The sequence below is a fragment of the Diadema antillarum genome, unplaced genomic scaffold (assembly GCF_040938485.1).
Source record: "Diadema antillarum isolate AM-2024a unplaced genomic scaffold, OU_Dant_1.0 seq00001000_RagTag, whole genome shotgun sequence".
NCBI lineage: Eukaryota > Metazoa > Echinodermata > Echinoidea > Diadematoida > Diadematidae > Diadema > Diadema antillarum.
In genome coordinates, this window is record NW_027271838.1 from 271,124 (window position 1) to 298,146 (window position 27,023).

A 27,023-nucleotide genomic window follows, 5' to 3' on the forward strand; every position below is an offset into this window, starting at 1 on the left:
AAAATGTTTACAAACATTGACTATAAAAACCTAAAATTTGCTAAAATTCGCTACCCATAACATGCACGGTGCGCAAACACTGTTGCTCAGTAAGATTACCCCCTTTTACAGACAATGTATTCTGTATTGCAAACAGACTATTATGATCGTCATGATTCATATAATACTCCCAAAGAGATGATTTCCCTCTCCATCCATTTTATCCAACTGTCATTTACCACAGGAAAGACTGTCTTTCTCAGATGTCGACGCTGCATTATTATGATTATGGACAACTCTGCGTATTGGTACATGTATAGCAAGGAAGAGAACTGTTGCTAAATTTCGCAAGATTTACCATAACCCCCACCCCGCCATTCCCTGCTCCGCTGCATGCATATAACAACATGATGCTCTCCTGCCTGTTTCTTTTTCTGCTATGCAGTGAAATAACATTTAAATTGCTATTAGTTGAGCTAGAATATGTGTGATAAAATATGAAGCTTTTGTATTTATTTTTTTTGGGGGGATGAGTGTTGAGTGATAGAACATTTCAGATACACTGAATATTATAGGCATCGTTTAGGGTACAGTAATCTTCATTATATCCAAAGGAGGACAGCGATAAGAACTTGCACGAATCCAACGATGAGAGAGACTGAAATTTATACGTGATAAAATATACAACGTATGTACGTGACCAAAGCTTGACAGAAACCATCTTGAGCGTGAAATGCCAAATCAATTCAGTGCTGTGCACGTTACTTTGATTAGTATTATATACATAAGCAAACAAACAGGTCGGTAAGCAAAAAGAAAAGAAAAAGATAAGCTGGAAACCGAAAAACAAATTTAAAAAAGATGCAACTCGGACGATGCGATCATTGTTTTCATTATACGCCGAACTATGGGGATTAAAAAAGTGAAATGACAGCTATACAAATGTGTATTGAGTTGTTGTTGTTGGCGCAGCATAATTCCAAATGGCTAAAGACTGATTGGGAACAAGAAATCAAGATGGCACTGGGTTAGAGGATTTTATGGTTGTTTAATAGTTTTCTTCAGTTGATTTTGAATTTATTTCAGGCCGTGGGGAAATTCAGATAGAGGGAAGCTGTTGAGCGTTTTAGGCCCTATAGCAAGAATGATCACACATGAAAACTATGAGATAAAGTAGATTGTGATCCGATAGGCTAGTGTCTCCATTGTGTACAATTCGATTATATATAGAATAGAGTTTAAACAAACTATTACTAGTATAGTACACGACATTTACAAACGTGTTGTAAATGCAAGTACACTGGGCCGAGTTGTTTACCGTTGCGTGTGATTATTTGCCACGGAACCGTCAGCGTGTTTTGCTGCCGAGTTGGCTCTCCTACACCGTACGTATTACACTGTACACAACAGGCAAAATCCAAAACTGTACCACGCACTATGAGCTAGCTAGCGCACAGCACTATATGTACGAAACGTTCCTCATTTACATAGAAACGACCGGCGACGCCGCTGTCATATCGCCTACTTCTCGGGGCTACCCATTTGTTTTCGTGCGTTCGTGTAGCTGCTTTCAGTTGTAAACGATCGTCTGGTTGGGCCGTGTCTGGCCGCCTAGCTAACTGTGTGACTGTGCTGTATGCCCTGGTACCTCTGTGGTCAGTTTGCGACAACCTATGCGGCGAAGAGCAGCGGCTGGTTCAACTTGTGGAAAAGGATTTCAAGTCACAACCCTAAGTTCACGTATGTATGAGACAATTCTCAATAGTCAGCCAGTGTAGCTACTATCAGTGTTCGTAAAGGAATTTCAATCCATGTCATTTAAATTTACTTGTATCAAACACAACATGTCATCAAGACCCGTTCGCTCAGCTCGGGCCGTGGTATGGCTTGGGCATTCTGCTTCAAGAATCGAGCAGAAATTATTAAATGATCAAACTTACTTGAGTAGTCTCCTAAAGATCTTCATCATAAATATGATCTAGCTTTGCTTTGTCCTGATATGATAGGGTTTCTACACTGTTAGTACGTTACAGTGTCAAATAATTATCAATTGAAACAGACTGTTTTTATCAGCAATAATGTTAATGTTATTGACACCTGTTGACTATAAACGTTGTCGTTGGGTCGTTAGAACAGATCATCAGATGATTGCTAGTGTTGGCAACAGTATTTTTACACTAACTTTGCTGGATGGTGTTAATTGGTTCTTTACCTATTATTATACTAGGGCTAGGCTGCAGTACTCTGGAGTTGGAGATCTAACAATGAACATTAGCCCCAAGGAAAGGCTTTTTTCATGTACAGTGTACCGGTATATTAGAAAGCCACATGGTCTCAATGCGATGGTTGGTTCCAGTATTCAAAAAAGGAATGCATCCCTTTTATTTTACCAGTAATAAAAGTAATGGGAGGACATAGTCCACTAGTATGGTTGGGTGTTCATAATACCGGCCACCTAACGTTTTTCTATCAATAGAAACGTGAAAAATCTCACAATTTGCCTGAAATTTTACTCACGTGTGGAGAAAATACTCCGGATTCACAAGCGCGCACTGAAAATGCGATCTGAGGTACGTGCTCTAACCGTTAGATGGCGGCTTCGAACGCGTGGGGTGTCATTTTTTCCGCACTCAGTTGCCCTGCTCATTTCAACCGACCACCCTGACAATACGTATAAAGGGCACTTAAATGCGTTTTTTCAACAGGCCGCTGTTTTTTTCTAGCCGTAATTTTACCCCCAATAATATTTGAATATATTTTGAATCCTTCGATATTACTTTTGAAGGACTGTTTGATGAATTTGAATTGATTTTCATTAGGAAACTTTTCATCGTAATTGAAATAAATTAGATGAGTCGGTTTGTTTTTTCACATTTATTTCTCGTTTCTGCTTCAATCGTACGGTCGTAGCGGGCGACAAAATAATTATGTCATGTGTATGTGTAACTTGTGTGCACGATCGTACAAGCAGCGGTGACAATTTTGCGGTCAAAATCGTCAAATTTATTACGGAAGGATACTCTACATCTAACAACGAGTCAGCAAAGGTAGGCCACTGCCGGCCTAGTTATATGTAGTTACACGATAAATCTTATTCGATTTTGCTAAATTTCGATAATTTAGAGGGAATACTTATTTGTTTTCGCCTCATTTTACTCGGTAGCATAGCCCAGTGAAGAATCGAACACCGTTGCGCGTAGTCCCATGCGTACATTTTCTTTCTGTACGCGCAATGCCATTATAATGCGCGGACGGTCGTTATGGACCCGGTCGGTGGGTTGAACACCTACCATACTACCAGTACTACTACTCGCTAGTCTTCTCTCATGTACTACGCGGTGTAGAAACATACTACATTTTAAGGTGATGCAATGAAATGAGAGGATATTTGGTGGGCTGTGGAAGGTTGGTACCCTGACGTTAGCACATTTTGATTTGCCTTCTGTATTCCTTTCCTGCCATTGGTGTGCAAACAAGTTGATAACTTTATTGTTACAAGTATTTCCAAATGTAGAAGTAGGGCCTTCAATTTGCTGTAGATCAGATATTGAGTTTCCAAATACTTATGCTTGTGTACAAGTGCAGATGTCAAACATACCAGGATTCCCCCAATAGTTTCTGCAGTACTAGTCCTATCGACCATATAAATTACATGTATTCTTTTATGTTTAATACAATTGTAGATAAAGTGGTCAGAACGGAACAGCTCCTTCCATCAATTAATTTGAAAGATTCATTGTTTAAAACAAGGTTGCAATTTGTAAATAACGCAGCCAAATATTGATTTAATTATTTCTCTTTATTTTTTTCTATTGCCATTCTGTTGAACTCCTGTTTATGGCATACTACTTTTCGCTTACTTTACTTTATAATATATCTCTGATTTCACCGTGGAATGTTATTTGAATATCTTCTGTAAGTACAATTGTATTTTTTGCTGTTTGATACATTTATAATTATTCAGGCCCCTGTGGAAGACCACTGCTTATTGGTGAATGGGCTACCTATCCTGACTTAAGATCAGAAATCAATCCAATCAGTCAGTCAATCAATCAATCAATCAATCAATCAATCAATCAATCAATCAATTGTTTGGGAAAATATAAGCTGTCAGTTTCTCTTGTGACATACATGTAGGAACTCTATAACAGAACTTATTAGCATTTTGAACTGTCCTGCATTACTGCATTTTAAACTGCCCTGCACTCCCAAGTATTAACAGATGAATGGAGTGAGTAAGCCATCCAAAATTTAACTGCCGACGTTTGATTACTTGTTAGTATCCATTTTGCATGCAGTGGGGTTTTGGCATGGGCAGTCAAATTTTGGAATGGGAACCAATATATGCAATGGCCAAGAATTATTCAAGAAAAAAAACAACAACAAACAGGCAGAAATTACAGTATTATTCTATACGGGTATTTCTTATACAAACGTGTACATGTACATATGTACATTGTCCTGTATGTGGAGGATTCTAGTTCACGTGAAAAAAAGAAAGAAAGAAAAGAAAATGGGTACATTAGAAGGCACATTAGAATGTACCTTAGGGGGCTCATTCCAGTGTTATAAATAATTGTTGTGCCAATAACTAAAATGTAAAGAAGAATATCAAGATTAATGGAAAATACTGGCATGTTGCTAAAACCTGAAAATTTTGTACCCTGGTACTTACATTGCATACTGTAGATCGTCAGTATGTAATTCCTCCCTGATGCTCTAGAGACATACATACGCATGTACATTGTACATACTGTACATTGTTGTACATGTATGACAGTTAAAAGCTAAAGCTGATTTGATCAATATTTTTAATAATTGTCTGTGTAAGCCACAATTTGATTTAGTTATTTGGTCAGCACACCATCTGAATATCCTGTGTACATCCAGATCATTAAGCCACGCTGTTATATTCACGAATACATTAGGACTACTGCTCCAATTATATAAATGCCAGAGACAGAGGCACAGGAGAGAAAGGGAATAATGTATCATGTCATGTTTCATTTGTATGCAAAGTGTGCACACTGTAGAGGCAGCCCCATACTGTAAGACACAGTTCGGATGAAGACTCTTAATAATGCATCAATGTGGCACTGCGGAGTGGGCAAGGATCAGAGGAGAGCTGCACTCTCCTCGTGTTTGCCTGTCATTCAGTACTAAACTCATGCTTCGTCTTCTAGTCCTACATTTCAGTTTTTTTGCACAGCATGCGCACTGAATTTGCTGCATGGGTTGCTGAACAGGACATTAAATAAACATGGCATAGATACAAGTATGTCAGTTTCATATATTACACTTTTTAGGTCTCTATGGTAACCAGGTTGCAGAAAATGAGGTTTTTTTTCCTTCACCCAAAAGTTGCAGTTATACAGTACATGTGGACTTCTGGCCCGCCATAGTTGCAATGTCTTTTTATATCAGTATGCCCTATAACTGAATAAACCTCTTCTCTGCCATTTGAAGTGATATAGATCAGTTATTATCAGATACAGCTTTCAATTTGTCAGCTCCACTTTTGTGGAATGCTCCCCCCCCCCCCCCCACAAGACATAAATATTTTAGCTCGTACATGTACCAACTTTTAGTAGCCTGGTATCACACAAACATGTGGCTTTTGGGCTTTATATGTTGGTCTGTAAAGTATGCATGGTCGATTAAAAAAAGCTTTCATGCCTCAAAAAATGCTTCAGAATATACAAATTGTACTCTGAAATAAAATCTTTTTGCAGTATATTGGAATTCATGCAATCATAAAGTCCTTTTTTTTTTCTTTGTAGAGACTCTGAACTGCATTATTATACAAACTTGTGTGAAAAAGAACTTTGCAAGTACGCAACTAGCAATATCGAAATGTATGAATACGGACAACCAACTGCATCAGACTGTACATTGTACATGTATATCATGTTATTGTGATTATGACCTCAAGTTTAATTGACTTAAACTGTCAGTGTGCCTATGTGCATTAGACTTATTTTGCATTGTTTTCCGAAAAGACAATACAATCAGTAAATTTAAAATGACCCCCCCCCCCCCCCCCCACCCAATCAAACACAGAATATGCTACTTTACATTGTGTAACAGTGCAGGAAGCTTTTGCTGCCATACCATCTACCCATAGGCCATTTTGCTGTTACTGATTAGAAAACAAAGTGTTTTCCAAATTGATTCTGCATATAATGTAACAATTCAAGACCTGAGAAGACTGTAACCAACTGCAAATGGACTGAATTGGCTATTGTTCGTAGAAATTGTTGCTTGATCATCCAGCGCATTCCCCCCCCCCCCGGAACAAGTGTACTGTAAACAAGGAACGTTTGCATGCATTTTAATTTTGCAAATTTTGCAAGCGCCAAGATTCGCGAGATTAAAATGCACGCGAAAGTTCTTGTCAACACTACAGGTTGTATATGCATTGAATGCCAGTGGTAGTTCGCGAAAATTTCATGCCGCAAAAAAAGGCCGTCGGCTCCAATTCGCGAAAAATTAATGCCACGAATATATCATGTTTTAATTACAGTAACTTTCAAGTCAAATTCATCCCTCGAATGTCTAAATATAACCTGGTCAAGGTCACTGACCATCATTACAGTCATTGCCACCTGCAAGCCCCTGAAAAAAAGGAAAAAAAAACAACAACAACCAAATTGCGATTTCCAATATTTGGTGAGGTGAGAAGATATAGAACATATGTTTAACCCCACCCCCCCCCCCCCCCCCAAAAAAAATAATAATAATATCCAAGTGTTTAAAGAGATTAGCAGGAAGTACAGGTCAAGTTAGGAGGGACGTGTGATGACAGGCCCATCATAGGCAAGGCTTATGAGGGGAATGTGTGGTGACAGTGGGACATTTGCCACCTTGCGCCTCACTTGTGGGTCATCCACGTGATCTGTTGTAGATCGCAGCATTTGCCATCACCACAGATCACAGTCCTCTTGCATCCATCCTGGGCATTCACCAACTGCTGAAGACTTGTCAGTCACTGACTATTGCCCTCATCATCTTCTTCAGTCCCTCATCATCTTCAATCATTCAGTATTACTATTACTCTTCCAGGACTGCATCACAGTAGCACTGGAATTGTATCACAGCACATCTTTTGTATTTTCTCTGATTTCTTGTTTATAGTTTTTCTTCCTTGGTTTTGTTTTTGTTTTGTTTTGTTTTGTAGATTTATACTATCTATTGCCCCATACTGTACATGACGTCTTGTAGCCCCTTCTACAAACCTTTCCAATTTCTTTTACAGTGTAGTTGTCTGTACCAGCTTGGAGATGACATTTGCTTGTAATGCTACTCTTAGACAGCTACCTCCAGTAAATTCATGCAGTTCAATTCAAAGTGTTTATTTCTATCGGACAACAACAACAAAGAGTTTGCCGTGTGTGGACTGTCCATACATGTTGCTCCAAAATTGGAATGCTGCATGCGTAACAGTCAGGCTTATGAATACACTAATAGGAAAGGAAGCAGCATGCCTCTAATGAATGAAAGGGACAGAACTTGCTCTGCGAGGGCAATGCACTCAACTCATGTAAGGTGTATCACATGCTCGTGCACAAGTCAACCATGTGCACATTGTCATTGATAAGACAAGACTCGAAATGTAATGACTGCAGGTTTGCTAGTGAATTTGTGATACAGGCTACATTGTAATCAACTTTGATGAGCGTTGTGAGAAGTGCCTTTTTGCTTGTTCCTTGCTGTCCGATCACAGTTGCTTGGAAGCTATACTGGCACGTAAATCATGTCATATGCCAGTGGAGGTGCCAATGTGCCAAGATTGTGTAGTCTCTCTATGTACAATAAAAGCTAGAGTGTCGAAGACTCAAGTAAAAACATGCATTGGTCCCTTTTAATAGCATTATGGAACCTACAGTAGCAAGAGGTTACATCTAGAGCCCAACAATGGAGCATCTTGAATACAGCATAATGGACCCTGGAATTTAGATGTGCTGACCTGCAGAATAGAGATAGCAGTTGGCAGTAGCTGTGATACACACTTGTAAATCTTTATTTTACTTAAAATTAAAAGAATTAAAAACAAATATTTCTTGGTTTTTATTTCAGCATCTCATGAATATTATAACGAGAAATGTCTTCTCTTATCAGGAGAATGTATGGTGTTACCAACTATGACAAAGGGAGTGCTTTGATATAATATTATACTGTATACAGGTAATAAAATCTATGGAGTTACGGTACACATAGTAGTACAAAATGTAGCTACGCCCTGTGAAACCGCCAGTTCCCTCCCGTGTCTTGGAAGTAGCTTGCGCATCAACTTGACTTATTAGCTTGATAGAAGAATTCATTAAATACCAACCCAGAAAACTTCCCTCATACATGTGCAAATAAAACCAAGAGGCATGGCATTGACAAATTCTGGAGACGATCGAAGACTTATTTCCGATCGATACCGTCGTCCCCGCGCTGTTTATCTTGGTGTCAAGTGAAATCCATCTCGCCGGATTAGATTGGGATGCCTGAGAATTTTGGGTAAAGCTCCCCACCACCTCTCTCCCGGGTACTCTGACCTTGAGAGATGTGGATGTCCCTCACCGTGTGTCCGTCTGCTGTACTCCACTCCAGCTCAGTGATGCTGAAGGGAGACTGAAGGAAGGAAAAGATGTACATGTATTGGATGTGAATCCAGTGATGATCCCGTGAAGCTCATTATCTCATGAGTCATAGCTTCTCATCAAATCATATATACATGTCCCATCTCCTTTCGTTCACTCCCCATACCACCTCCCCCCCCCCCCCCATCCATAAAATGAAATGACAGATTTGTGAATTGGGGTGTGAAACTTTCTACTTGGTTTTGAAGAAAAAATCATAGCACAGATTTCTCTCATTCCAAAGCAGTGGCAGTCTACACCTTGATGAAAATGGAATTACATGTAATTAGCACCAGTATCTGGCGTGCTCCAATATGAATCAGTTCAAAGCAAGTGTGTTTTGTGACAGTCGAGATGAATTTATCTTGATTTATGGGTAAACACACATCTTACTAAATGGAGTTAAAGAGTTGCTGGTTTGGTGGGAATAAAATGTAACCCTCCCCCCCCCCCCCCCTTCCATCCGCCTCCAACAACTAGAGTTAAAGGACAAGTTCACCTTCATATACAGTATATGGAATGAGTGAATGCAGCAATATTATTAGAACACATCAGTGAAAGTTCGGAGAAAATCGGACAATCCGTTCACAAGTTATGAATTTTTAAAATGTCTGCGCAGTCACTGCTGGATGAGAAGACTACTATAGTGTATGATGTCACATGCGTGCAGCGATATAAGGAAAATATAAAGAGAATTTCACAAATTTTCATTTTTGAAAAAAGTGCACATTTCCTTGACTTGTCGCTGACGTACTGTATGTTAAAGGTAATATTATTCCCCTTGCCTTCTGAAAGAGGCAAGTCAAGCGTTCTTTTACCATGGGAGAAAAGTGACAATATCATGAAATTTCTTTATGTTTTCTTTATATTGTTGTACACATAGTATGACATCACAGGCTGTAGTAGTCTTCTCATCCAGAAGTGACTGAGCAGAAACTTCAAAAATTCATAAATTTAACGGGTTGTCCAATTTTCCTCAAACCCTCACTGATGTGTTCAACTAATATTGCTGCATTCACTCAATCCACATGTCTGTGAAGGTGGACTTGTCCTTTAAAAAAATCATGAGAAACTGAATGATAGCGGTGTCACTGGAATTGCTCATTAGATAACAGGAGAGACTATGATATTTTGGCTCTTAACTCTGCATACAGTTGGACATATTTGTATGATAAAAAACATGATTAATTCATATATGTGTGGTTGGTGATTAAGCTACTATTGATGCAGTACAGTGGGGATGACTCATTCTTTGTGAAATTGATTTCAGAAAAGGATAGTATAGTGAAGATTTGTATGTAAGGTCAGTGGACATGGTGATATCTTTCAAAATATCCTGCAATGTGATTTGAATGTGAATGCAGTCAGTACAGCAGTGCAGTCTATTAATCACTATCAAATCAAAGGAAGACTGAAATGTGTGGACTGTATGTACACGTGTTGTAGAAATATGATATAGAAAAGTGTACTTCAATCTCCCAGAGTGGGTTGATTTTCTATGCATGATACAAATATGTCTTGGGAGTATAATATTTTGCAAATTGGGACTTGCAAGATTTTTTGATATTTTGTTGAATTCATGACGGAGAAGAACATTGATGAAATAAGGAAGTTTCATCACTTTTTGAAAAAGAAAATTTCTGATATTCCATGTTAGTTACCGTATGAATACAACATTTGTGTGTTTGGAGGCAATATTTTCCCAAGTCCCTAATTTTGCGAGTATAGGTTGACTCACAGAGTTGTGTAAATGAAGCAAAATATTCTTTGTCTATAATTGTGTCATTGACTGGGACTACCAGTCACCATGATAGGGACTTATAAAAGATAGTCATTGCTAATATGTGATTGATTATGGCTTCATGCATTTCATATTTGGTTTTCGTTATTTTTTGTTTGTCTGATTCAACACATTACGTATAGGAGGAGTTAATCCCTCAGTTCTATGGCCTCGAATGCTTTGATGCTGAAACAGAACTGTCGGCTTCCCTTTCAGCAGAGGTGTTTATGAGGACGTGGCATTTCTCCGTAAATGGAGATCAGACAGTTGTCACGTTTCTGGTTGGGAGGTCATTATGGGTAAAGCCTGTGTGATATCCTATTAAAGACTTTCCCCCTCTTTTTGTTTTTTGTTTAATCTGACGCTTTCCCCTTCCCCTCCACAACTCATAGCTGAGTCATGCCGAATTTGTGACGATGGAAAATATGGGGAGGTGGATGGAGGGAGGCTTCGGTTGCAATAATTTACCACTTGACTGATTATTTCATTAGACGGGGTCCCTCAGTTTTGATATTCCGGGACATTGGACATGTAAACAGTCGAGTGGGAATAGAGCAGGGTGGTGGTGGTGGTGTGTGTGTGTGTGTGTGTGTGTGTGTGTGTGTGGGTATGTGGGTATGTGTGTGTGCGTGAGTCCGAGGGAGGGAGAGAGTTAAAGAAAGACAGGGAGAAGTGATATGTGGCAGGCTTATTTAATACTCATTGAGATAGTGGATTGACATTGTAGAGATAATTTTGCACTCCACACAGTTAGTTCACGTGCAATATTTGATAAAATCTGTGATAGCAAGAGGAACCCCTTATTTGGGTTGCTGTTCTGTATCAAGCAGAACTTAATGTAAATAGAATGTTTTATGTGATTGATGCATGGGCACACTTTACAGATAACAATGTTGAGAAAATGTAAACATTGCTCCACAGAATAGATCTGGGGGGCGTTTCATCAACGAGTTCGTCGCAGGTTTTCACCGACAAATTTGCTATCAGCCAATCAGACGCAAGGATTTACACTGACAACTGTTAAAAGCTAATGAAATCCTTGGTCTGATTGGCTGATAGCAAATTTGTCGGTGAAACCTCCGACGAACTCGTTGATGAAACGCCCCCCAGAACGTCAAGGTTTTAGAGTGTGATTGACGATTTACCAAGAGCTCTATAATAATACTAGGATTCACTTCTGTCAAGCTGGTAAAAGGATGTACAGGGTGCATTAGTTTAAAGATAATATAAAGTTTTGGTACCTTTACAACGTCTCCCTGAGTTTGCCTTGTCTTAGTTTGTGTTTCAGGTTAAAGTACCTTTCACATAACTAACACAATTTGAGACTTACTCGCCCCACAATGCTCTCATGTCTTAGTAATCATGCAATAATGGTTTCGGAGGTTAGTGACGTCGCACCATTTCTTTGACATTTAAATGTTTATAAATACACAGTATATTTCGATGACACATTAAAATGAGTTTAAGCTCTAAGAAATTATGCTGTTATTTCTTTGTATGTTTTTGCCTGTATGCATTCTGTTTATGTACCACTCTAATACCTACATTGAAAATGAGTGTCTTTTTAAATGTATAATGGGTTTCCTATCAGTATCCTCAAAGAATTGGACATTGATATGTTTCTCCTTTAAAAATTCTTCATAAAGTACATGTATGTTTGATGAGGTGAAAGCATGACCAGTGTTTGATTTCGTTATTCTAGAAATTTCACAGCAGAGTTCATTTATTATTAAGTTTTTCTAACAACAAATGACACTAGGTACAATGTACATTTTAGGTATGCTTCACTCTCTCTTTTGCAGTATTCATTTACAGTATTCCAATGCTCGGATTCTTCTTTTTTATGCTATTTAGGAATGATTCTTATAGGAACACATACAGAGGGAGAGAAAGGAACATCTGAGAAAATGCAATTATTCCTGAGTGGTTAGGGAGTCCGATGACTCAAAAGCAATAGAGGGGGCTGTCCGTGGATTTATGGGATTACGACCAGGATTAACTGCTCGCCATTACAAGAGCTGGCGCTGGGACAGCTTGTGCTTAGGGGACGGATGAGTGTTACTGGGTTATTAAATGCTTCTACACTCAGGGATTCATGGGGTGCATATTATGTGCATACGCACTGATTGCTGGGAGAATGCATGGTAGGCTCAATCAACAGAATAACATTGGTAGCGAGAAGACTTGTTCCATGCTCGTATGCTTCCTCTCCACATGAAAGTGCAAGTTTGGCGATGACTCGTGAGCGGCGTGCAGCCTTTAGGTACGTCAACGGCTGATTGCAGAGTAGATGATCCAATTCATTTAGCTGTAATTTGAGCCTAACCCCACTTGCATCTCTCTGGCTCTGTCATCAAACACTCTACACGCACCCCTGATGCACGTTTTGGAGCTCCTGCCTCTGAGACACCAGTACCTCTTCTTCGCTGCGCATGGTCTCCTCTGGACTTATTTCAGAAGCTCAAAGGCTTTTTTACTGACTACCTTTTCCCTGGTACATGTACTAGTATGTAGGTTGATCTTGTACAGTAGTCCATGTAGTTGCTGCCCCCAATTAAAAAACGCTTAATATTTGTAATATCTGAAGTTGTGCATTCTGTTTGTATTATGTCTGTAAACAGAGAACTGATGCCCAAACTTCTGCTGTGACTGGCAAGCCTACCATATTAAGTGAACCCTCTGCAGTGGAGTGCAGTGAACCTGGTAAGTGTTGTTGCATCGTCCTCGTCCTTGTCATTCTCCTCCTCATTCTTCTTCTTCATTCTTCTTCATTTTCTTTTTCTTCTTCTTTATCATCATCATCATCATCATCATCATCATCATCATCGTTCTCATTCATCTCTTGCTCTTTTCATCTTTGTTTTTTCTTCCTCTATTCCGTTTTATTTTCCTTTTCCATTTTCTTTCTGTTTCTCCTTTCCTCTTATATTTCATTCTCAATTTCATTCTCGTCCAGTGAACTAAACCACTATCATGAAGTGTTGAATCTGTGATACCTTTCAGTTCTTTCTTTCAGTCTCTCAATCTGTTTTGATTGCAGCGACAGGGTTTTCATTTTGCAAATATGAGACTGGGAAGGGGGAGGGGTCTTAAAAAATTAATTAGGTCCATTGTTACTTCAAAGTAATGTCCCGAGCATAGGCTCGTGTCTGAAGCATAGGCTCATGTCCCAGGCATATTTTTGAAAGTGTAATGCTCTTTAATAGTCACAATCAAATTGGTTGTCGAGTGTTCCACTGTAGTGAGTGTTTGGTGACTGGGAGATTACAAAAATGGGGAGGCTTGCCAGTTGTGGCTACCGCAATATAAATCAGTAAAAAGATTGATATTAAACAAATACTACATGGCTCGGGTTCTTATGCAGTGCAATTGCAATCACCTGCATCTTCCTAGAGTTCAGGGTCATAATTGTAGGCAGGGTTTTGATGTGTTCAAAGTGATTACATCAACATGAATGTATGGGACTGTGTCTTAAGTCAGTCAAGACAACATTTCAATGGAGGATCTCGCCATAGAAATTTGTGTAATTCAGAATCTGTACTGAGCGGGTAAAAGGAGTCTCTTCCGTCCCTTGTTGAAGACCTCACTCCTTTGTAGTACATGTATGTAGGGGGGACTGTTTACCTGCTGCACAAAAGTGATGGTAACCGTGGCAACGGAGAGAATATCATGACAAAATTTGTCCGTGACCTGTTTACATGACGGCCTTCTCCTGATGTTGACAATGCATGTTTTCAAGATCCAAAAATAAGAATGAAAAATTTGCCCTTGTAACAAAGAGGAAGTATTAAATTGAGAACATTCGAAATCTTTGGCAAGTGCTGCATCGAGAGGGAGAAATATGTGCCGTGCAAGGTGCACTCCTGTTAAATTGTGACCGGAGGCCATGTATCACTGGACAAAATTTTGCTTCTCTTTCTCACCCTTCTGTATTTCCTGAAAGGCCTCAGGTTTCAATTATATACAGCTTCATAGGTAGTCTAAAACTGCTTAGAAATCCCTATTTTCCTCTCGAAAACCTCCCATTATTCTTCCTTCCCAAGCAGACCTCCCCCTGTTAAAATCGCTTTAAAAGGGCTCCTTTTGCCCGAAAGTAGGTTATTATTCACGGGTAAAGGAGTGAGTGTTGTATTCTTAGAGGTAGAGTCGGTTGAATGCAAGGGCAAATACTCTACTGTATTGTCTCATTCAGAAATCTGTGTACACATTGCTTTTGGCCCCCCTTTTTTGCATTAAAATAAACCAGAAAGATCTGAAAAACAGTTCTCATCAATAATCCTCTAAGAGGATTTGCTCTCATCATTTCAGTTATTTAGAGAGCCTGTCAATTTCACAATGATATAAGTGGTGACAAGTATTTGAAGGGCAAAGTGTTGCTGATTTGCAGTGAGGCTCAAGGTGGTTCTCAATAAAAGAGGATATGGTGTCCATCCTGAAAAATCTTCATGGCTTCTAATAGAATGCTGCAAACCTCATACCCCAAGACTCAGTACCTGTACCGTGGTGTATGCAGGGCCCTTGTACAGCTGAGATCTTTCCAAATGCAAAATAAACATGATTAAAAACACAAGCTGCTGTAAGTTATTCTAATTTCCAAGCTTGTTGACTTCAGATGCATTAGCAATTAACATCTTTCTTACAGTTTTGCAGACCTTGAACTGACCATTTTTGCTTTGTAGCATATCTCAATGTTTCATTACTATGAAACAATAAGGTACCACATGCCCATTGTATGGAACTAATCAGGACATAAGTCACACTCTGATTAAGAACTTTGAACTAGAATAGAATGATTGAACATTGCCTTGATTTAACGGTTACAGCTCGTTATTCCGAAGGTTCATTATTCCAAAGGCTCTTTAGTCCGAAAATTCGTTATTTCGAAGATTTGTTTTTCCGAATTTCATTTTCGAATGAACAAATCTTCGGAATAACGAACCTTCGGAATAACGCCACAAATGTTCAGATTAACGAACCCTTTTTCATTTTCGGATTAACGAACCTCTAGGTATAGGGAATTTGCGTGTTTCGGATTAACGAACCTTTGGAATAACGAACCTTCGGAATATTGAACCTTCGGAATAACGAACAGCTCCCGATTTAACACCTGTAAAGAAAATTGCATAAACTTTTTTTTGTATTTTTTTAAAAGATAGAACAAAAAAAAAAAGGTGGGGAGAAGGAAAAAAACTACAATAATGAAAGATTATTCATTTGTGTCTTAATTTGATCGAATCAGGTTTCAGGGGGATTCTAGCTTGCATGAGGAATCCACATTCTCTCTGCAGATTAGACACTATGAAATGCGAGCCTCTGTCGTTGATCCGTGAAGCGATTGATGCTGGCCGAATCCGTCTGTCTCTCAATTACGGTTCCTCAATTTGCTGATGAAGTATGACGTCACATCCTTTTGTCACAACATGGAGCCTTGTTCATGTGAGGCCTGAGATGGGGCCAATTTGTGTGCCAGCTTTAGATGAAAACAAATACAACTTAGCAAAACAGGATATTGTGAAAATAATGGCTGGAACAGACATTTACACCCTCTGCAAAATTTCCATCAAGGAGAGCACACAATGTGTACTTGAATATATAAATTTATCCATTAAACCATGTGTGATGTGAGGTACATTGTAATTTATGTAAAAATAAAATGACATTGAAGATTGTTGCTTGAGTGACAAGCAATCCGTGGATTCAAATTTGAAGAACCTGTCTTTTTTTTTTTTTTATTCCACTCAATACCAGGTCATCTTAATGTGTCCTAATATCGCTCACAAGTATTCTCATCTTCAAAAATATAATTAGCTGCTATCACTATCAAAAGTTTCTTCTAAGGATGCAAGACTAAATAAATATGCCACAGGCTGTCCAGTGACATATCTTTAAACCATACTATGAGAAACAAGCAGTTTCTGAATCAAATTATCATCTGCAAATCTCACATTTGTCATATGAATGGAGCCATGACTGTTTATGTCCTCACTTTTAACAGACATGAATTTATATATGGTGGAGCGCTCCCTAGAAAGAACCCTTAATTACCTTGCCGCCATCCATGCAAATGCCATATTCCATAGCCAAACCCAATACCCTACTGTCTCCAGCCGAAAATTGTTTTCCCTCCAATCTTCTGCCCGAGTATTCTAAATTTCCCCTGCAGGCCTGTGTGTATTCATATGGCATACCCTTCACAAGTCTGCGCAAAATGTATGTCCATATTTTTTGTCTTTTTTTTTTTCTTTTTAGTTTTTCTTTTTCAGCTATGCTTGAATCTCTGCGTGAAGATCATGTCGAATTTGGCTCCACAGTAACTTGAGATTTTTGACCATAGCCATAAATCCTTTCACCCAAAGCCCTTGTCTGCAAGAGCTTCACATTTGATGCTTCACTGTATTCATTTTAGTGTCTATGCGATGTCCTATCATCCAGTTGTGGTTGTTTTGTGTTGTTGGTTTTTTTTTATCTATAGGAAAAATGAGAATCTCATGTGATCTGTCATCTTTTTACCCATGTAAGGTTGCAGAAAGGTCAATAAAACTGCAAACTGAGGCATACCTGCATTGGCTGTAAAATATGAATGACTCAAAAGGATGATGTCTTTACTAACTCTGTATATACCTTCTTGTGGCAATACGTGGGTAAAGTCCAAGAATTTATTTCAAAATTTGGAGAAAACAAAAGGGAAGTTATAAGTTGTTGTTTTTTTTTTCAAGCATGCTGTTATGGTATTATGACTGAACATGTATACTGCTATATTTCCTTCTCAATGTCCTGAATCTGAAATTCAAAAGCTGATTTTAATACTTGTGTGTCTTTCTGTAAGCCAGCTTTAATACTCACCCTTTCCATGATATTAAATGTCATTCTTAAGAATAAAATTGCACAGAGTATTCATTATTGGAAAGTCAGGACGTTATAACACCCAAACCAGCACACCCCCCCCCCCCCACGAAAAAAAAAAAAATTTATTCAGTAACTTTTTATCACACTTTCTGTAGTGACGAATCAGAAATTTCAGGTATTGTTATTTACAATGTTGAATGGACAGAAGTGTGACACAGCACACATACATAAGTCTCCAGGAAGGCAGTAGACATCATGTTAGGGTAAACGTCATCACAGCAATCAAATAAACATTAAATCAAACACTCTAGTTCATACAAATTCAGTGCTATCTAAGGATAGATGAAAAAAGTTAAAAAATGAAAGAAAAAAAAAGTAGTCTAGCTCTGCTGCCATGTTTTGGATTCCAACCTGTAGAAGCAGAGAAGAGTGAAGAAATGACTGAAAACTCACACTGCTATTACAGCACAGACATACTAGATATTGATTGATATATTTCATATTGTGCGGCATCATCATGCATAATCCTCTTCTTCCAAACCTGCGGGTATGTACGTGTATATAGGATGAGCCAGGGAAGGATTTATGACGGACGTAGTGGAGATTTTCCACTGAAATCATGGTATGGTCACAGTTTTGCTTGCTCAGTGTCTGGGGTTAAAAACAGAGAGGGGTTGGTTTCACACCAGAACTCATCTGCAATCGTGTTTCTTTATTGCATTTCTGAATGTGTGTAGAATGCCAGTGTCAAGATGCTGAATGGTCTCCCATGCTGAACACTAAAGTACAAAGAACATTCCATACAAAAGCTGAAATATGTGCAGGAATGTGTAATGCATGCTTATTATAGCTCACAAATGAATGCACAGTCAAGTTGAGCTACATCCCTTCAGCAGTACGATTGTATTGTGGTGGTTATACAGTGTAGACTACTATGCACACCCAGAATCAATCAAAATTGATTCAAGAATATGATTGTCTGGACCATACTTGGCCAAACAGGATTTGATGACATTGCATTGGAGAAGCACAAGTTTTCATTTGCTTTCAGACTTGGCAGAAACTTCTGATTTTAGTAGCATGAGACATGTACTGAAACACGTTCATAAACAAGTTCTGTCAACAACCTGAAAGGCTGTATGTCTCCTCTTTTTTTTTCTTCTTCTTCTTCTTGTAAGTTTTCCCACTGAATCATAGCTTTAGTTATGCTTGCATAGTGTCTGGGATTCAACTTCAGCTCCTCTTAACCCCTCCCCCTCCCCTCTCCCAAGAGATCCTGAGGGGTTGCTAGCCTTCCTTTCTCCCTCTTTCTCTTCCATCTCTCTTTCTATCAATTGTCAAGATGCTAACTTGACCATCACTTCTCCCTGCAGCCAGGAAGAGATGTTGGGAAAAGTTTTGAATAATATGGCACGATAAAAGCTTGACTTCACAAGTCGATCAGTACCCTCTACATCAGTATAATTGACTGGCGGGTTTTTACAGGATGAAAGATGTCATTATATACTTGTACAGTGTTTGAGGGATTACTGCAATAAGATGTGATCATTAGATAAGGCAGAGATCTCCTTGCACATTACACGTGTAGGTGCGGAGGCTAATCATTAATGATATCAAATCATTGATGATAAGAATACCCCTTGAACTTCAATGATTGTCCACCTGACATCACCGAATCTCTGAATTGAACCAATCACTTCCTATAATTGCATGGTATGAATGGTGTTGTTTTTTTTTATTAATGTTGCTCAATGATGTTTTACTTGTTTGTTTCACTTTTAAAGCTGTGTATTACAGTCTGTCTCTCTTTTGTCCTTGTTGAAACTGTGGTTCCTGCCCTTCAGATATTCACAGCCCCAATGGTACTGGCACGAATTCTTGAGTCATCTCTCTGTCGCAGTCACACTAGAGTTTGTTAAAACACGAACATGGTCTCATGAGGGGACTGATAGTCGCCCCATATATCACCGATGGAAGCAGTTATTGTTGCCGATAAACTCTGTGATGTAGGCTAATCCGCATCACCTTATCTCAAAGGGAGTGTGGTGTGGTGCAAGGTGGCTGTAAAGTACCATGCAGTATTATTGGCTTTATCCCTGTTGTTCCCTGAGAGAAAAAAAACTTGAGTCCAAAGTTTCTTACAATTTTGAGAGCAAGACAGAGGAAAGTGGTTCGAAACTATAAAAGTTAATTTCAATTAATTTTCAATTCATTATCCAACAGAAAATGCATTGTATGTCAAGTCTTACACATAAAAAAGTAAATAGTTATGTTAAAATAACAAATCACAAGATAATGTTACACATAATATGTGTTAAAAGTTCAAACATCTTACCAAAAGTCTGACTCTTTATAAACTCTTAGATAATATTGCACATCTCGGACTTCAAAACACAATCCAACATCATTATAAGAAAACATTCTGAATGGAAAAAATGCTTTGCAAGTAATTATTATTATACTTCTTTTGCATTGTATATCCCATGAGTGTCCACAATAATGTATTTTAGTAGGAATATGACAATTGATAACAGAGTATGTCAATGTCACAGGTTTTGGCCCATATTACCTCTTGGTTTAACAATAAGAACTGGTTGAATGTCCTGGGGTTTTTTTTCTTCATCTTTGTAAGACATCTTCAACTCGCTATTTTTTTTTTTGGAAGATATTTATTAATAGCGTAACATGAAGGGAAAAAGAGCCATCACTGCATAAACCACAAGCTGCAGCTGTAATGTTGATACCGTTTGAGAGTTATTGGTCATCTTTCAGAGAAATAGCAAAGTGAATTCCACTGCCAACGCACATTCCAGCATGTTTTCGGTGCTCATTGCACGTCAAATACCAAAGGCATGCACCACAAGAGAGCAGTGTATATTATGCCCCAAACGATGCCCATTTGGGGTGTAATGAGCCATTTCGATTTCTAAATTATGAGCGAGAATACGATGTAGCGCAACCAGTCACAAGATTTGGGGGAAAGATAATAGTGATAGTTTACATGAAATGTAGATGGCTGGCTGAAAGTATATTGTATAGCTATACGGACTGGTATGTGTAGAGGTGTATCTAGGATGTAGATTCATACTGAAATGGGTCAGCTGAGAGAGAAGGAGAGAGCAAGGTGAGAAAATGAAAGCCACAGTCTACTCATTGTCAGTGATTTTTATTCATGGCCAGGTCACAAGAGGAATGGTTTGGGGCTAATTTCTAGTGCTTTTTTTTTTCTCATTACTGAAGAAAATGCCAGGAGTAATTTATGAACGTGGTTCACAAGGCACCATCCCCTGTGGTGGTTTGGGTCGTGATGAGATTTTTGTTGGAAAATGCCATGAGTGTTAGTCTCACCTACCAGGATGTAATTGCATATATTTATGATGACTTCAATTTTAGACTAGACTCGATGAAATTTTGTGTTTATACAAGTAGGGCTATAAAAGCAATAAATGATCTCTCTGGTGTTGTGAAGCATTGTACTCACTCATGCAGGAATGAAAACTTCATTAACCCCGAAGTGAAGCTGTACCAAAAATAATCAGTGAACAGTGTGTCCTTTGGAGTCAAAGCTTTTCACAGTCCTGGGAAATACCACTATCAATAACTCCGTATTTGTCAAACTCCATGTATTTTCTCACCCTCCTTCACTTGCAGGATTAGAAATACTATACCCCAACCCATGAGGGCATTTATATTAGCAGCAAGGGGGGGGGGGGGGGGGGGGGGTAACTTCTCACTGGACTACTGGTGGATGTTGCTGCCAGCTAGCCATTGTACATCCCGCAAAAATAAATAGATAAACAAATAAATAGATGAATAAATAAATAAATAAATAAATTGAACAATGACACCGTGTTTCTCTCTTGATAGTCTTTTTCTGTTCCTTTTTTTTCCTTATTCAGTATTGTAAATTATGTTTGCCAGCAAAAATTTCTGTTTTGATCATGTGACACTTGTTATCCAATTGCACAGGAGCATTAGGCAATGGTCGTGTGCTTGGGGATTCCAACATCCCCTCCCCCCCCCCCCCCCCCCCCATACAGCTCATATGGTAAGAAGACCAGTTAACAATTTAGTATTAAAATTCAGTATGTAAATGTTTCAATCCAATCTTTGCAATGCCAGTATGCTTGATTCATCAAAGTAATTATCGTCAGGCTGATGTCTTGAAATCTTCTCCTTTAAAATTCTTGTTTACAATGATTAATTGAATATGTGTGTTTATTTTGTGACTTCATGAAAGTACAAAACTTGTAACTCCTAATCACTCTATTCTATACCGAAGTAGAAGTGTGAAACATTGTGAGTGTGGATAGGATAGCTGACTCAGTTAGTCCAATAGATGACTGCCAAGGGGTATCATGAAGTATTTTCAGGTCAAAAGATGAAATGTAAATTATATTATGCATCTGTAATGAACTGCATGGAACTCACATTATCCCCTATGATCTACTGAAGCTGTGTGAAGTCTGTGTATACATACATACATGTGTGGTATTGTGACTAGCTAATGGTGCCCTTTTGTAGAGTGCACAATACACCCAAGAGATCTGGGCAAACAGACAATGTGCCTCCTGGGTCTATCCACTGATTGTTTGACACAGAAGTCATGGCCCAACTACACTTTGAGTGAGTCCACTGAGAAATGAAGATCACATGAGGGACTATTCATAAGTCTGCCATCAAGTGTAACCTCACCATGCTGTCTGCAAATATAAGAACACAGGCAAGCCGCATGAAATTACACCAGTTGAACTCTCCAAAAACCCAACCCCGACACTTCTGTCATCGTCAGCCTGTATTATTTCAATGAGTATCACATATCTCCCATACTTATGGCTTTACATGGATGGAACCAGAGTCAAACTAATGGTGCCAGTGAATAGAGAATGCTTTGTGGAGCTGATGAAAGAAATCTTTTTCTTCCTTCTTTTTTTTATTTCAGTGAATTCCAAAATAGTCTGCAGTTCTGTTAGTCCCCCCCCCCCCCTTTCTTTCTCTTTCAGTCTTTGCAGACATGTTCATTGCTAAAATCACTGCACTTCAAGGTCAAGGAAGCTAGGCTGCTGAGGTTTCTGCTGGGTTTTGGGTTACGTAGGTGGAGTGAAACATAAAAAATATTTGTACACCACATATGGCATGTGTAAGGTGCAGACTCATACGACCATGCCAAACAAGTTACAAAACCATCTAGACATGTCGGGTTCCATCCTAGAGTGCATAACTTGAAACATAATCGTAATGAAACATCACGAGATTCATGATTCGATACCGCATTTTTGCCGTGTGAATGCAAACTGGAATTGCGGAGAGGGTGATTTGAATCGTAAATCTAATCATGTTTCAAATGATGGTGGAGAGGTGTTTTCCACTCATGACTTACCAGAATTACAGAATGAAACAGTCAGGTGAACAGATTGACCTTCAAATCATGTTTTCAGGGCCGAGCTTATGTCCACCTTTCAACCACTTCCGCAGAAAAAACGCACTCTTCAAATGCTCGCACTGCAATCAAAGCGTGCGCTCCTTATTGCTCAAGAGTGTTTGACGGGAACTCGGAAAGAAGCCACACCTCCCCTCCTCACTCTGAAATTTAAAACTGCAGAATCTGTGAAGCCTTCGTAGAAGTCATGTGAGCAGACAATAATTTGAATCATAATTGCGATGGTAATTGTAATTCAGCATTGCAAACTACGTTTCTCGACCGGTGTGAAAACAGTCCTAATTGGTCCAGAAAATGTCATTTTCTTGTGCTTCAAATCATGCTTCAAAAGAGGTGAAGATCAATGCTACAAGAGGGAGAAGAACATTGTATGGTATGTATTTCCACTGTGTGATCAACCCAGTGACATATACAACTTGACATTGTCCAGAGACATAAACACTTCCAGAACATGTACAATTGAATGTACAGTGTTATGTCTCTTCTGTACAGTATATCTCTTGAGCTTGGACAGTTTATCATTAATGATGCTCATGGATGCTGTTTGAGACCACTTGTACATGTACAGTATGTTCTTTTGGTGTTATCCATTTTGAGTACCATACCAGCGGTGTTGTCTGTAACATTGTTAAGGTCTTGCGTAGTCTGGATGAGATGGGAGTCCAGAGGATGTCCTCCTTTAATCCCTTCACTTCGTCTCCGTGCCAACCGACAGAGCAAACATCTCCATCATCTCTCGCCTCTCTCATCAGGAGGAGCCGGTCTTAGCCTACTCTCTCTTTTTCTCTTTCTGGCTGGCGGATTACTTATTAATCGATGTCTGATGTGTTCAGGTCTTCCCACAGTATATCTGGAGTCTGGAGAAGAATTTATAGTGAGGAGGCATTGTTAATTCCTCTGAAGCCCATCTTCAATATTTTCTTTTAATCTTAAAGTAAAACTTCACCCCATGTTCAAGTTGTCTTTAATGTACAATGGTACATGTATTTATAGCATCAAATAAACAAAGTATTTAGTTAAAATATCCTTGAAATAAACAATTGCAAGAAAGCTAATATTATTCTAAAATTTCAGTTGTTTTATGCCAGTTGTATCACTCACTAATTGCAAATCAAGTAAAATGGTAATTTAATGCTTTAGAAGTCTATGATGTTTTGTTTCGTATAAATTCACACAAAAGAAATAGTAATTGGGAAGTTATTGTACATGAGTAGTGATTTTATAGTGATTTATGATTTGCATAAAGGGGAAGAGGCACTAAATAAGTTACTAGATTGGTAGTGATTTCAGTGATTGTGACTTTTATTCTAAGTGGGATGAGTGTCATGAGACAATTGACTGAAATTGGAGCACAGAGGACAAAGTAACAGAGGCTTGCAAGGCAATGATACCATTTCCTCATCCCATTTACATAATATATGTTTAAACCAATCATGTTTCTTTAAAATGAACAACCTAGATACCGTGATACCTTCAAATCTGAACGAAACACCTATATTTTCCAGCCACTTTGTGCATAATGTGTGACATATTGTAGAATGGAGTGCTTTTTAATGTTCTCTATAGACAAATGGTGCCATGTAAATGCTGTTCATCATCATCATCATCATCATCATCTTCATCAACAACAACAAGTTAAACTTTTAAACTTTGTTTATTTTGTGTGAGCATTCTAGCTACAATGGCGGTAACTATGTACAACATTAAGGGAAAATTTTCATTGAGTTTAATAAACTTTTTCCTGCGTTGTTGTCTACTTGCTCTTAAACATTATGGTTCCAATGTGAAAAATGTGGATGAAAACTCTCTTCTTTTTTTTTTTCACCAGGGTTCATAGAAACAAATTGATGATGAGTTCTATAAAAGGTGCTTCTTGTGATCACATATCAAATTTTGTGCCTGGATCTGTCTTTCATTGATGGATTAAGCCTCAGTCAGGGACAGAACTGTAGGCCTACCAATTCCTATGAGAGGATCACATTAAGCCTTAAGATTATGTATTTGACAGGGAAGAGTTGGTTGAATTTATTATTTCATGGAGATAAAAGTAAGGGTGATGATGAAATGAAAGGAGATCATTTTTTTTTCTCTCTCTCTTTTGAAGATAAGCTGTAACTTTCAATACCACTGAAATTTAGGAGTGTTATGTCATAAGCTCACTTGGATGTTTATTCCTCATATCCTCTTTGTCATAAGAGTAAACACAGTGTGAATGACAAGGCTAATCAAAGAATACATGGTATGTGAAAAATTTTCGAGGAAAAAAGTATATATTCCCCTTAAGTGAAATGCTATGAATTAGCAGCAACCTGAGAGGAAACAAAAAGAAAATGGAACCACACCTTCAATCAGCACGACTACTGCAGTCAGCTAATCACAGAGTAGTTTGCCATTAACCTGAACAGATAGTACTCTGTGAACTCAGAAAATGTTCAAGCACTGCATGCATCACATGGTCATTTCATTCTATGGAAACATTTTTTTTTTCATGGAATGACACCGCAGCTACTCCAGACTAAATGTTTACGTAGTGACTCATTCTGTGTTTACCGTGACTCTTTGCTTCCAATCATTTTTTCCTCTCCCTCCCCACCCCTCCTCCCCCACGTGTGTCAATTTCCCCCCTTTTTTGGTACAATGGGGAAAGCAAATGATGCTTTCTCATAATGAGTGAGAGGATTGTTTGCGCTTCTCTCCATTTCCAGGGGTAATGACACTTTGACAGCCGCCCACTATGCATCATTGCCATCCCAATCCTCCTGGGGATCGGCCGGAGAACGTGATATCGTTGATCCGATGCGTAACAATTGGGTCCAGTGAGGTGTTGTGTATTGTCCAGAGAGTTGACGTATTACGGGATAGCTAGCCGAGGATAAGTGAGCCGATCGGAAGTCATTATCTTAAAGCTTCAAGCCCTCCTTTTTAGCAAGCCCAATGTCCACTGTGTCAAACCTGGCTGCACTGTGACCAAGTTTACTTTTGAGAATTTCCTTGATTTTAGTTACTGTCATTTCAGGACCCTACTCCCATATTTAATGAAATTGAAAATGATGGTAGTGATAATCAATTCCCAAACAGAACAGTGAAGGTTTTAATAAAAATTGGCAAACAATAAAAGGTGTGGAATCTCATGTTTTCTAGTGTATTGTGTAACAGTAACATCAGTCACGATATATGCAAATTGGCTGTGGTAATTGTGTCACGGTCTGACAACCCTTCAGTTGATTTCTGCATGGAAACGTTGGAATTGTTTTTGGTCACATACTCAATTACTATCACTTTCCCCCTGTGAAAGTCTCCAATCCCTTAATCATTACAACTCGAGAATGATTGATGTGAAGACATACATTGTATATTTCATGGATAAAAGGAACAATATAGGGTGAAATTGATGAGTCAATTAGTTTCCTAATCAAACCTACATGTGACCTGTACCACCGTTGTGTGAAAACATGAGCAACTGTAAAAATTCAACGTTCTATCATGTATGAATTTCAAAAGAAGGCTTGGCGCCTTTAGTCTTTACCCAGTTATGAGCTGATATCATTCGTCTTTCTCTTTTGAGTACTTCTGAATATGATATTGCGCGAGCTGGTCTTCAGTAGAGCTTGTATAAAGTTGTAATCTTTCAAACCTTTGGCAAGCGTTTGATGGCCTTTGCGCGGAAATTTTGCAATAAGATTACAGGGTATTGATAAAATAACATTATGAGGCTGGTCCATTGTGATTTACACATTCATGTTGCATGAATTTATATGGCATGCACTACATGTACATGCTGCCAGGTCATGCAAGCCTAAATGGTAATCCTGAGACTATCCTCAGGGTTCCTATGGATGAAATCATCAACAGATAGATGCTACTTCTCCTTTCTTTCTTTCTTTCTTTTTCTTTCTTTCTTTCTTTCTTTCTTTCTTTCTTTCTTTCTTTCTGTCTGTCTGTCTGTCTGTCTGTCTGTCTGTCTGTCTTTTTTGTGCACTAAAACAGGGAAGAAATGAACTTTTTTTTGGAGTCACATTTCAATCACCAAAACAATGTGTGCAATCAATTCTGTCATCGCTGAGACTGATATCACAGGTAGTCTATGTAGGTTCTTATCAACAGCTATGACACAAAAGGCACTAAGATGTGGGTGACTGTGAAACAGGTGGTGGCTCCTGCTTCTATGCCAGTGACGAACTTTAAACATAGACTTTGCACACATGTACATGTATGTAGACCACCAGGAATCATTTTGTATACGATGGTTATCGTGCCTGAATAGTTGAGGTCACTGAAAGACTTGAAAGCAAACTATGGCAGTTTGTATGTTATGCAGTTGATATTTTGGCTAGAGAGAGCTGAGCCATGT

At 38.7% G+C, this 27,023-nt stretch overlaps 1 protein-coding gene across 1 annotated transcript in view; it reads left to right on the forward strand.

The window, feature by feature from the left end:
* The first annotated feature begins 1,611 nt into the window (after positions 1 to 1,611).
* The window catches only part of LOC139742447 (coiled-coil domain-containing protein 102A-like), a 73,304-nt gene continuing 47,892 nt past the window's right edge, over positions 1,612 to 27,023 (forward strand). Inside the window, exons 1-2 of the mRNA XM_071652986.1 lie at positions 1,612 to 1,719; positions 13,008 to 13,089. The gene's annotated coding sequence lies outside the window, so the exon portion shown is untranslated. The remainder of the gene's footprint in view (positions 1,720 to 13,007; positions 13,090 to 27,023) is intronic.